Genomic DNA, 11,085 nt, shown 5'->3' on the forward strand with positions numbered 1-11,085 from the left:
AACTCAGAAAGCTGCTATCGAGTACCTTTGGATTGGAGGGCAGCAATTGGACACTTCCTCCAATATATGTTTTGATATTGATTTCTGATCATTTCCTGGTTTCCCTGAGGTAGAATTAATTTGGTGGAAAAAAACATATTATGGTCTCTGAGTCTGTGTGGGAGTTTCAGTGGGCTTCTGAACATTTGGGATATTGTGGCAGCCCTCGTGTCTTTCAAACACTCGATACCAAACTATGTAGAGCATATTTTGCAGAAATGGTTGACATCTTATTTTGGATCAATTTTGGCATTTGTACTACGTTCTTGTCTACGGCATTTAAAATTTTGACCACTCTTTCAACCCGTAAGTTGCACCTCATCAGTGTAATCATGAGGCATGTTGTGCTTAAAAATGATGAGGTGAGCGAGAGTAGAAAACACCTAAACTTGGAAAGATTCAGTAGTGCCATAGAGGAACAGACAAATGTATGGAAGGAGTTGCAGTTGTGCTGTGAAAATGAACTACGGAGAAGACTTGTTGGTTTATATTTTTCTGCCATTTTAGATCTTCTGTCAGATGTGCCAACAAATTTTTGCGATGTTGGCTGTTGGCGTCCTGATGAATGGCCACAACTGGAGCACAATATCTCACTTCATGAGAAAATTGTCGAGGATGATTTAAAATTTCTTTCTGCCAAAGTAGGTAAAATTAAGAAGAGGTAATTCATGATATTCTTATCTTTGTTGAACTTCTTTTGGTTCATTCATGCACACATACATAGAATCGCATCTTAAGATACTGTATCAATCTATTAGCTGAAGGCTGGTTCCATTCTTGCTTTATTAACAGGAGAAAGAGTTTTGAATATGAAGAACATTGCAGTTTTTGTTCAGCAATTGTGCCATTTGAATCAATAAAATACGCCATTTGTTCGGGAGTGAAGAATGGCAATGGAGTTGATCAAACCCATAAGCTACACCGGTGTTCTGTATCTATGCAACTTTGCCCTGCTAAATATTCATGGTTTTGCATGTGTTGTCAAAGACGAGCTTCAAAGTTGGCACATCTAATTTTTTTCACGATGACTTTATACCCTTCCAATTTTAAATCTTTTTTCGAATCTTCAGCCTTCAAGAAATATTTCTCACCATGTTGTCCCTTATGTGGGATACTTCTACAAAGATTACAGCCTGAATATTTACTCTCCCCATCTCCAGTATAACGAAATTCATCTTTAAAAATTGTCAATGAAAAGTCCGCCCTCTCGACTGAAATCCTCAGTCAACAGCCCCTTACAATCTATGATTTATGACAGGCCTCTATCTCTGTCAGCAGGTCTGTGTTTCCAATTTTTCCTTCTGCGGTGCTTCTGTGAAAATCCACTGATATGTCCTATACATAATAACTACCATGGAAGGATGTTTATTCTATTAATTGGTAGGGAAAATATGGTTGGATATTTGAATTTCCTAGTATTTTGTATTTGTTAGAGTAGGTGTCCAGCGAACCAACTTGTGGCTTGGGTTTTTATTGGCTCTAATGTAAAATGATCTTTATTTTAATAATATTTTATGGTTTTGTACAATTATGACATTTACTTTATCTGTTTACCCATGTAAGCTGCATAGATAAAGTCCTTTGGTGCTTGTGTGCAAGTGACTTAAATAAAAATGCTTCTAGAAAACTTTGAAAGAAAATGCTATATTGCTTGAAAACTTGGTAGTTTACAATAACAGCTTCACCCTATTTATATTAATCCTATTTATTCTAGTAGCTTTCTACAATGAAAGCGATACATATCAACTCTCTAGGAGGTTCTAAGATCTACACTATTCTAGTTAATTCCATTCTATACTATTCTAAATGATTATTGTATGCACAAAAGATTTCACAGAAAACTCTTAATTGTGGAAATATGGAGAATGTTTTAGAAGTGTTTGAACCTCTACAGAGCACCTATTTAGAAGTTTTTGGAATGAACAAGAAGGTTCCGGTTCGTGATATTCCGCAACATCAATGAGTTCTAATAAAAATCTATTTATGAAATATTGGTTGATCACTTTGCAAATAAAAATGCTAAAAAATCAATTTTTTATAGTTAATTGTAATAGAATGTCATTATTGTAAAGCTTAGTTTATGTGTTTAGTTAAGAAAATTATCTTTATAGTATTGATTTTATATTGAAAATTGTGACATTGAAACAAAAAATATTGATCTTACATTGAAAATTGTTAAGTTGAACCAAAAATTTACTAACATTAAAAAGAATGCTGCTATGATGTCGAAAAAGTTAATATATTCAGCGTCGCATCAGCAATTTAACCAAAATAACCGAACACTGATAGTTAGTGTACAATGAACAAAATTTAACCTGTTAATAAACTAAAATTCAAAATAAACAATATTGGCTGATTTAAAAAGTTATTTTCCATAAATTTAAACACCAACACCTACTTAGAGATGACAATTTTTCCCACGGATTTGGAGACCCACGGGGAAAACTCGAAACGGGGATCGGGGCGGGGAATACCTGTACCCACGCCGTGTTGCCCCATTAATATTTTTGAAATGGGAACCGAACCCGAACCCGAAAAAACGAAGATCGTGACAGGTATAGGGGTAGGGATGTAATTCGAAGACTAGGATGGAGATAACAAACCCAACTCCACCCCATTGTCATCCCTCCACCTACTACACACTTTGTCACACAAAACCCCTTGTGACACCTCTACTGCCACGTGTTGTGATTTGTCACTATATGCTTTAATGTTTTTACGAATCTATCAAAAGGAATCAACTTTTTCACAAAATCCCTTGTGACACCTCCACTGTCACGTTTTGTGTTTGTGACTGTATAATTCAATGTTTATCCGAATCTATCAAAGAATCAACTTTTTCATCTTTCAACGACTTTTTCACATATTCCAACTGATTCATTCGTGTAAGCACACAAAATCTCCACACGCGTGCAAAAGTATCCCAATGATTTAACTTTATCTTTCCACTTAAACTAGCCGACATACACATGGTGTTTATTTAATATAATATATAAATAATTTAGCTCATAAATCATATGTATACTATATATTGATAATATATTTTTTTTCCAAATATTTAGTTTCTTTATGATTTTTTTCTAAAAAAATATTTTTGAGACTTGATTCATTAATGATTTGCAACATTATTAGTTCAGGAAAAGGTAGACAAAAATTTGACAAAAGTTGAAATCATTCATGAATCCACGGAATGAAATCTTCATATCAATATATGATGGGGTAAAAGTAAAAAAAACATTTGTTTTGTACTTTTGTATGACAAGTCTTACACCTTAATTTCGTCGGAAAAAAAAAACGATTATCCAATTTTGATTAAAAAATAAGGTATACATTGGTCACTCTATTTCGAGACATATATGTGATGTTATAGGTCACGTTTCATTGGTATGTGCATAGAGATATTCAATCATACAGATGTGTGATCATATGATGAGTCACTGTACAACCTTCCATCCGACTTTCCAATTGGTTATTATTTATCGAGTAGATTAGTCTGCAGTTAAGGTTTTATATCATTAGTATTTTGATCCGAGACTACATAGATGATCTACGTACTAGTGCTAGACTTTGACTCATTTATCGACTCCACGAGGGTCATCAGATGGCGAGGTTCAGTATGGTATCGACATACATAGGAGCAGATGCATTGTGGTTGATGATATGTATAAGCTAGAAACCGTATATAGGATCTGCTCGGATGATATATTTTGTCGATTAATTTTCCGAAGACTGAATTTTATATTCATTAATAGGTTGTGTGAAGGCCACAAAAATTTATAAATACTACAGCCCAAGAACTCGAAATTTTGGGCACATCCAATAAGTTTGAACCCATTCAATGACTTGATGACAACCTATAATGACAAATCTCAAAAATTAAGCCATGTCCGTATTCATATTGTAACACCCAATTGATGGCTACATTATAGCATTAAATAGCTGCTTAAAAGCCCTAAAACGTTCACTAAGGCATCCGCTCAACTTCTCGGTTCCCAAATATAAGTAAGATCCAAACTATAAGTAAGAGATCAAACCAAGATAAAAGAACACCGAAAACCTCACAAAAATTCAAGAAGAAAAACTGCCAAATTCGAGGCTTTCAGCAGCAGATTTCGTGGCATTATTCTGTCCATTTTCGAGTAAAATTTCTAGTAGCAACCAAATACTATATTTGAACTACAATCTAGCAACTCATATTCACGTTTGGAATCAAGAAAGACCAAAGTAATCGGGCTTATGTATTAAAAAAGTATATACACGTATGATATTCTATGTTCCATTTTTGAACAATTTCGTTTGAGCATGATTTATTCGTTTATGTCTTGTCTAAGCTTTATATGTTCCAAACATTGATATAATTCAATAAAAATTTGGAAAGCTATTATAAGATATGACCGCTATATGGTAGGATTATAACTATTATATGACCTCTATATGAAGAGATTATAATCATTGTATGGCCTCGTCACTTGAGTATTAACATATAGGGGACATATATTAGTAAAATCGTGGAAATTAGATGAAATTTCAATGCTTCATGTTAAGGATATGATTATGATACGTTATGTCTTCCGTTAAGAAATGTTACGTTTAGAAAAATTTATGTATATGTTATATATATCCGAATAATCCCCACTATCTGAGTGTTTCCCAATTAAGTCACCCTTATCTCTCTCCCTATACAATACCAACAAACAAGTTGATGGACAAATCATGAGACGTCTGGAGCTGGTGAAGAAGCCACTTTCCAAGAAAGATTATTTTCATATTTCAATTGTCATTTTACGTTTTAAGTTTTACTCTTCTGCACTATTTGATTTCTTTCATGTTGTAAAGACAATGACGGATTATTTTAAAAACTTGTTTGGTTATATATTGTATTACGAGCATGTTATTTTAAAATTATGTGATTGTTAAAAAACGAATGTGTCTGTACACCTAGGTCTCAGGACATGACATTTAAATGATATTAGAGCCAGCATGATCATAATCTGACTGAGATCCTAATATACAAAAAGTGATAAGATGTCAAATTTTGCCAAAGGACCAGTGCATTCATATCCTTGACAATTATTTTCGAGGTAGTATATTAACCATCAATCAACGACCTAAAATCTAATTTATAGGCGTATTCAGAGTCTCATCAGATTTGAGATCCTCTATTTTTTGTAACAAGCTTACTTTTTGGTCTATTTATTCTCATCAATGATGCATTTAAGGGATAGAATCGTGACTAAAAACTTTTCTTCCTCACATATAAGTAACCTTCCCATTTTGCACAAAGAAGATCACACCGATTTAAGCATAAATTCTGTAAAATCTCGAGCATGTTGCAACCATTTTCGAACATAATTTTGACAAAGTTTGAGCAAGAAATGGCGACCCAATCTAAGACCATGAGTAACCTCGAACTCGAGATTTAGCAACTTAGAGGGACCTTCACTAGTTTTTTTTAGAAGTTACTATTCTAATAAAAAAATTTACCTGCTTATGTGTTGTTTGATTGTGGTGACACACATTCTTTTATATCTAAGAGGTTCACTAAGAAATTAGGGGTTAAACCTAAAATGCTTGTTAAACCTTTTAGGATAGCAACACCTACTAGTAAGGCTATCGAAACCTTCGAGTTACATCGAGACTATAAAATCAGTAACAATATGCATACGTTCAATGCCGACTCGATTCAACTCTCAATGGTGGATTTTGACATCATTCTGAAAATGGATTGTTTAGCCAAGACTCATGCAATGGTAAATTGTTGGGGTGAGAATGTCAAATTCCAAACCGAGAAGAAATCATATACCATACGCCTCGGTCTCGGGGCGTGACATGTTGGTTTTATAATGAAAGTTCAAGGAAGAAAGAAGAAAGCTATGTTTTCATTTTCTAAATCAAAAACTAGTACATCGATTAGTGAGTAGTATTCTCCAACTAATTCCGAGATCTTAAACCATGATGATCAACATCCTTCTAGGTATCAAAGAAATTTTCTTTGGAACCCACGATAATATTTTTTTTATCGGATCAGTCAGCTCAGGATCAAAAAATATTTTTGCTGTGTCTCAAAGTTTTAATATGACAATGTACACGTCATCGTCATGTAACGTTGCGTCAACACTTCATTAACACCGTGTGAGAAAAAAACCAAAATTGCAAAAAGAAAATAAGAAGGAAGAAACTAAGATAACATGCTAAGATGGAAATTTGACAATTTAGAAGACAAAAATAAAAAATAGACAAATAAATAGGATCATAATTACAATTTTCTAATTAATATTATATATTTGATATGGGTTGTCACTACAAAAAGACGGAAAGCATAGCGACGGTTTTATTAAAACTGTCGCTATTATAGCGACGGTTTTTCTTGAACCGTCGCTTATCAAATTAAGCGACGGTTAAATTAAAACCATCGCTAGAATAGCGACGGTTCAAGAAAAACCGTCGCTATAATAGCGACGGCTTTTCAGAAACTGTCGCTAATTCGACTGTTTGATAAACCCGTCGTTATTTTGTGCGACTGGTTTTTTACCCGTCGCATTATGCGACGGTCTTGTATTCTACCCGTCGTTATTTTGTAGCGACGGTTTTGGGAAACCGTCTCTTAAATTGACAAGCGATGGTTTTATTAAAAACTGTCGCTATTATAGCGACGGTTTAAGGAAAACCATCGCTATAATAGCGACGGTTTTAATAAAACAGTCTCCGATCTAGCCGATCTAGATCGGCGACGGTTTTGCTAGATCGGCGACGGTTTTTACCAAAACCTGTCGCTATTATCGCGACGGTTTTGGTTGAACCGTTGCTATATAGCGACGGTTTTATTAAAAACCGTCGCTATAATTCTATAATAAAACCGTCGCTATAATTCTATATATACCGAGGTTCGCTGACATTTTCTTAAACGAATTTTCTTCTATCTCTAGTAGTAGTTAAACTCTATCAATTTTTCGGAGTTTCGATTTTTTAATTTTGTACTAACATTTTTTCGTCTTCATTTCGTAGATTTGCTCGTCAGTACGATCTTCCAACGTTACGTGGTGCTGCATAACTTCGCGCAAATCAGGTTTTAATTTTTTTTTCCGCCGAAAATTTACTACATAATTTTAATTTTTGCGTAGTATTTTTTTTTTTTCATTTTATGGTTACAAACCGTCGCTTCTTAAACGGCGGGTTTTTTAAAAAAATCTCCGTTTAATATAGCAACGACTTTTTCAATTCCGTCCCTTAATATAGCGACGGCTTTTTCAATACCGTCGCGAACCTTTGGATGTTCAATTTTAAATTTTAATTTTGTTCAAATAAAATATTTTGACTTTTTATAATCATAATTTAAATTTTCAAAACTAGCTATTATAAATAGATAAATATAAGTTTTCAATAGTTCAACTTTTAGAAATAGCTTCAATATCATTCATTATCACACTTTAAAGAAAGAAAGACATTTATCTTTTATGTTTATCCAACTTGGGTATTTGGTAAGGGTAAATTCACTCGCATCCAAGATTTCTTGCTCGAGGTTTTTAACCTTTTCCAAAAACATCATGAAGATCAATATATACTTGTGAAGATTGAACAGGATAATGGTCAATTTTTTTAGCTTTATAAAATGTGCCACCAATACCAATCATCAAACTTTCATAATATCAATTATATGACATAAAATAAAATAATATGTATATAATTAAAAATATTATATATTTATAAAATTGGTTCGGTTAGGATTTTTCACCAAAACTTTGAACAAAACCAATTTTTTCGATATGATTAATTTTAAAACCAATATAAATCGATCGACTAAAAACCAAACCAACTATTTGATTTGGCTTTGGTTTCTACTCACCCCTAAATTGGGTAATGCATGAGATTGACTAATGTTTCAACTTCATTTCTTCAATGCTTGTTGCTTCCTCAATATCCATTGTTTTTGCCCTCTAAGCGAGAAATCCCTAAATCCACATAAAAATAAATATTTTTATTTTTTTTAATAATATAAAATAGAAGATTTTTTATAGTCTTCTTGTCTAGTCTAGGAAATACAAAAATATGTAGGTTATATGGTGTAATTCGATTTGGACCATTCGAGCTGTTTCACAAATTAGGTCGAAGCATCGAATCCGCTTCACTCCAAAATAATAAAACGTCGCTCTGCTTTCTCTTTCAATTCTCTTCAACAATGTCTTCCCGCTTCCAAGCAGCGGTGCTCGTATCAGCGCCTTGTTATCCGAACGCTGTTGCTTGGTCCGAAGAGAATCTGGTGGCGGTCGCTTCTGGTAGCCTCGTTACGATCCTGGTAATTGTTAACTTTTCCAAGTTTGCTGATTTTAGTATTGAATTGCTTTGATGCAATTTTACTGATACGATGTATAGCATTTGAGTCTCAACATTGAAATTGCTCAAGTTCAGATGTATCCTGGCATTCAATCTGTTCTAGCTGAGTTTTTAGTTGATCAAGAATTTTGGGCTGTCAAGTGATTCTGTTAGAGTGAGGATTATGCAGATGGCATTATTAACCATGCACTGACATGAACAAAAATCAATGACCACTGATTCTGAGTCCAGTATTCTGTGATCCACCCGATGGGATCTGATCCCATGACTTAGCAAAGACAACTACTAAATCAATTGATTGCATATAATGTAATAATATTTCTTAATAGCGTGCTTATTTTTTAGCCGAAGATTTTTGCATTGTTGTTGAATTTTAAATGCCAAATTTATGCTTACATTTTAATCTACCTGATCTTCATAACTGGTCTGGAAGCTGTTTTATGTTGGAGTTCAATATAGGGTCTGATTTGAATTTGATAGAGAATCTTACAGTAGTTGGTCTATATAATTCATATTACCTTACTTTTTATTTGTTTTTTCAAATTAGGATTTAATTTTATACTGTTTGATTTAGCCTTCGAATCACTGGTATATGCTTGTTGTTCACTTGGTTAGAATCCTGCTAAACCTTCCGGAGCTGGATGTCGAGGTGTAATTTCTGTTCTCCCAAGCAAGCCTTTTTCCATTGGTGTCATAAATGCTGGAGGTACGTAGAATCATATTAAAAAATGAATTTCATAGTTTTGAATGAGCTCATTGTATGTATGTACGCACACAATTTGGATGCCATTTGGATTTCTGGGTTTGTGGTTTTACAGTGCAAATGAAAATTAAATTTGAGTTGAGGTTTCAAGTACTTTTTATTTTCACAGGTCACTGCATTTGATTTTGTTTTCATTTTGTCACAGGGATAGATTTTTTCTCTCTGGGTGCTTGTTGCCAATGCATGTGTCGCGGGATACACGGCCATGTGTTAGGTCAATTTCCTGGTCTCCTGCAGGTCTTGCTAGCAATTCTGGGTACTGATACCATTACCCCTGATCGAAGTTTTTGTTTGAGTATGCAACGCAAGTTGCCTCCCTGAATTAATTCTACATTTTGCTATGAATCGTGCAGTTGTTTGCTTGCTGTTTGCACCACTGGGGGACGCGTCAAACTTTACCACTTTCCCTTCTATGATTTTTCGGCTGAATGGATTGAGGTATTAAGTATTTTATAAATGAAGTTTTCAGGAAGTAGTGGTGGCAGGACCAGAATTATGGTTCGAGCTTGCTGTCTCTTCACTTTAATAATCTTCCTGAACCAAAAAAAATGGGGAAAATTTTAGCAATGGAATTGTTTCAATTCTTGTATCTATAGATGCTCTTAATTATGTTCTTACTGTTGGTTCTGTGTTGGCTATGAGCCCATGAGTAGATTCATATTTGTGCTAATGTGTAAATTTGTTGTGTTAGTACTGGAGGCTTTGTTTATGTTTGGAGAGGCAATACCTAATCAACATTTCTTTCAAAAAGAATTTCATAGCCCTTCAAGTTTGTTGTATTTACGGTTTTGTTGCTTATGCATAATAAATGTCATGAATTTGGAATCTAGTATGTTATCTGTGATCCTAAATTTAATGTTTGTTTTTCACACATTTGCTAAAGTTATAATCTGAAATTTTCTAGGTTATGGACATATCAGAGATGAAGTATAATTATCTTTCCAAGATCAATTTCGGAGAGTCTCAAATTATATCTTCAGAAAGTTTAGATGTGAGTTGGTTCTATCTTTCAACTTTTTGCTGATTAGTGTTTCTTGCAAATCCCCATATACTTTTCTAGATGAAATATTCTTGATGACATAACAATTAATGATATGAATTCCAACTATTCTTGGGGTTTTTTCTTTATACAGGTGATAGGGAGTCGAGATAATGCAGAATCTGAATGCCCTAATGAGCCACCTGTATCTAGTTTAAGAAAGGAAAGAAAACGAAGGAGACAGAATGAAACTAATGTACTGCACACTGCATTCACGATCTGATTTAGTTTTATGATTTTATTCCATGACATGAACCTCCATACTTACTAAATCAGCTTCAATGCAGCTACATGATCTGCTTTCAATATGAAAAGTTGTGCATTTGATATATGTCATTACATTGAATGTGTTGCTATTTTTATTAGGTTGCTGCAAAAAAACTTGACAATGTAAAAGAAAACTATACATGGGAAATTGCTCCTCCACCTCCGGTGTCAGCTCAGCAGCCTACTTTGCGACCGAGGGGTAAGAAGTTCAAGAAGACTGGTTCTGTTTCCTCGTCTTCTTCGAGCTCTAGTGGATCTCAGAAAGGGAGTCCTGTGATTGATCCTTATTGTAGTCATTGTGGAGGCAAACATACTATCGAGCAGTGTCGAGGTATTTTTGGTACTTGTTATCAGTGTGGGCAGGAAGGTCATTTCTCTCGAGTATGTCCGAACAGGGGTACGACATCTGCTCAACCCCAGCCAGGATTCAGAGGTGGCCCTAGTACGATGAGACCTGCTGTTCCTGTTCCATCTTTTCAGCAGTCGAATATTCCACGAATATCGAGGACCGGGTGGTCAGAGTGCCCAAGTTCCTCCTCAAGTGAGAGTGTATGCCATGACCGAGGATCAGGCGAGAGAAGCTCCTGGTGGCGTGATTGCAGGTATTTGCACGCTTTGCGATTATCCTGCACGTGTTTTATTTGAT

The sequence above is a fragment of the Primulina eburnea genome, chromosome 1 (genome assembly GCF_022965805.1).
Source record: "Primulina eburnea isolate SZY01 chromosome 1, ASM2296580v1, whole genome shotgun sequence".
NCBI classification, from domain to species: domain Eukaryota; kingdom Viridiplantae; phylum Streptophyta; class Magnoliopsida; order Lamiales; family Gesneriaceae; genus Primulina; species Primulina eburnea.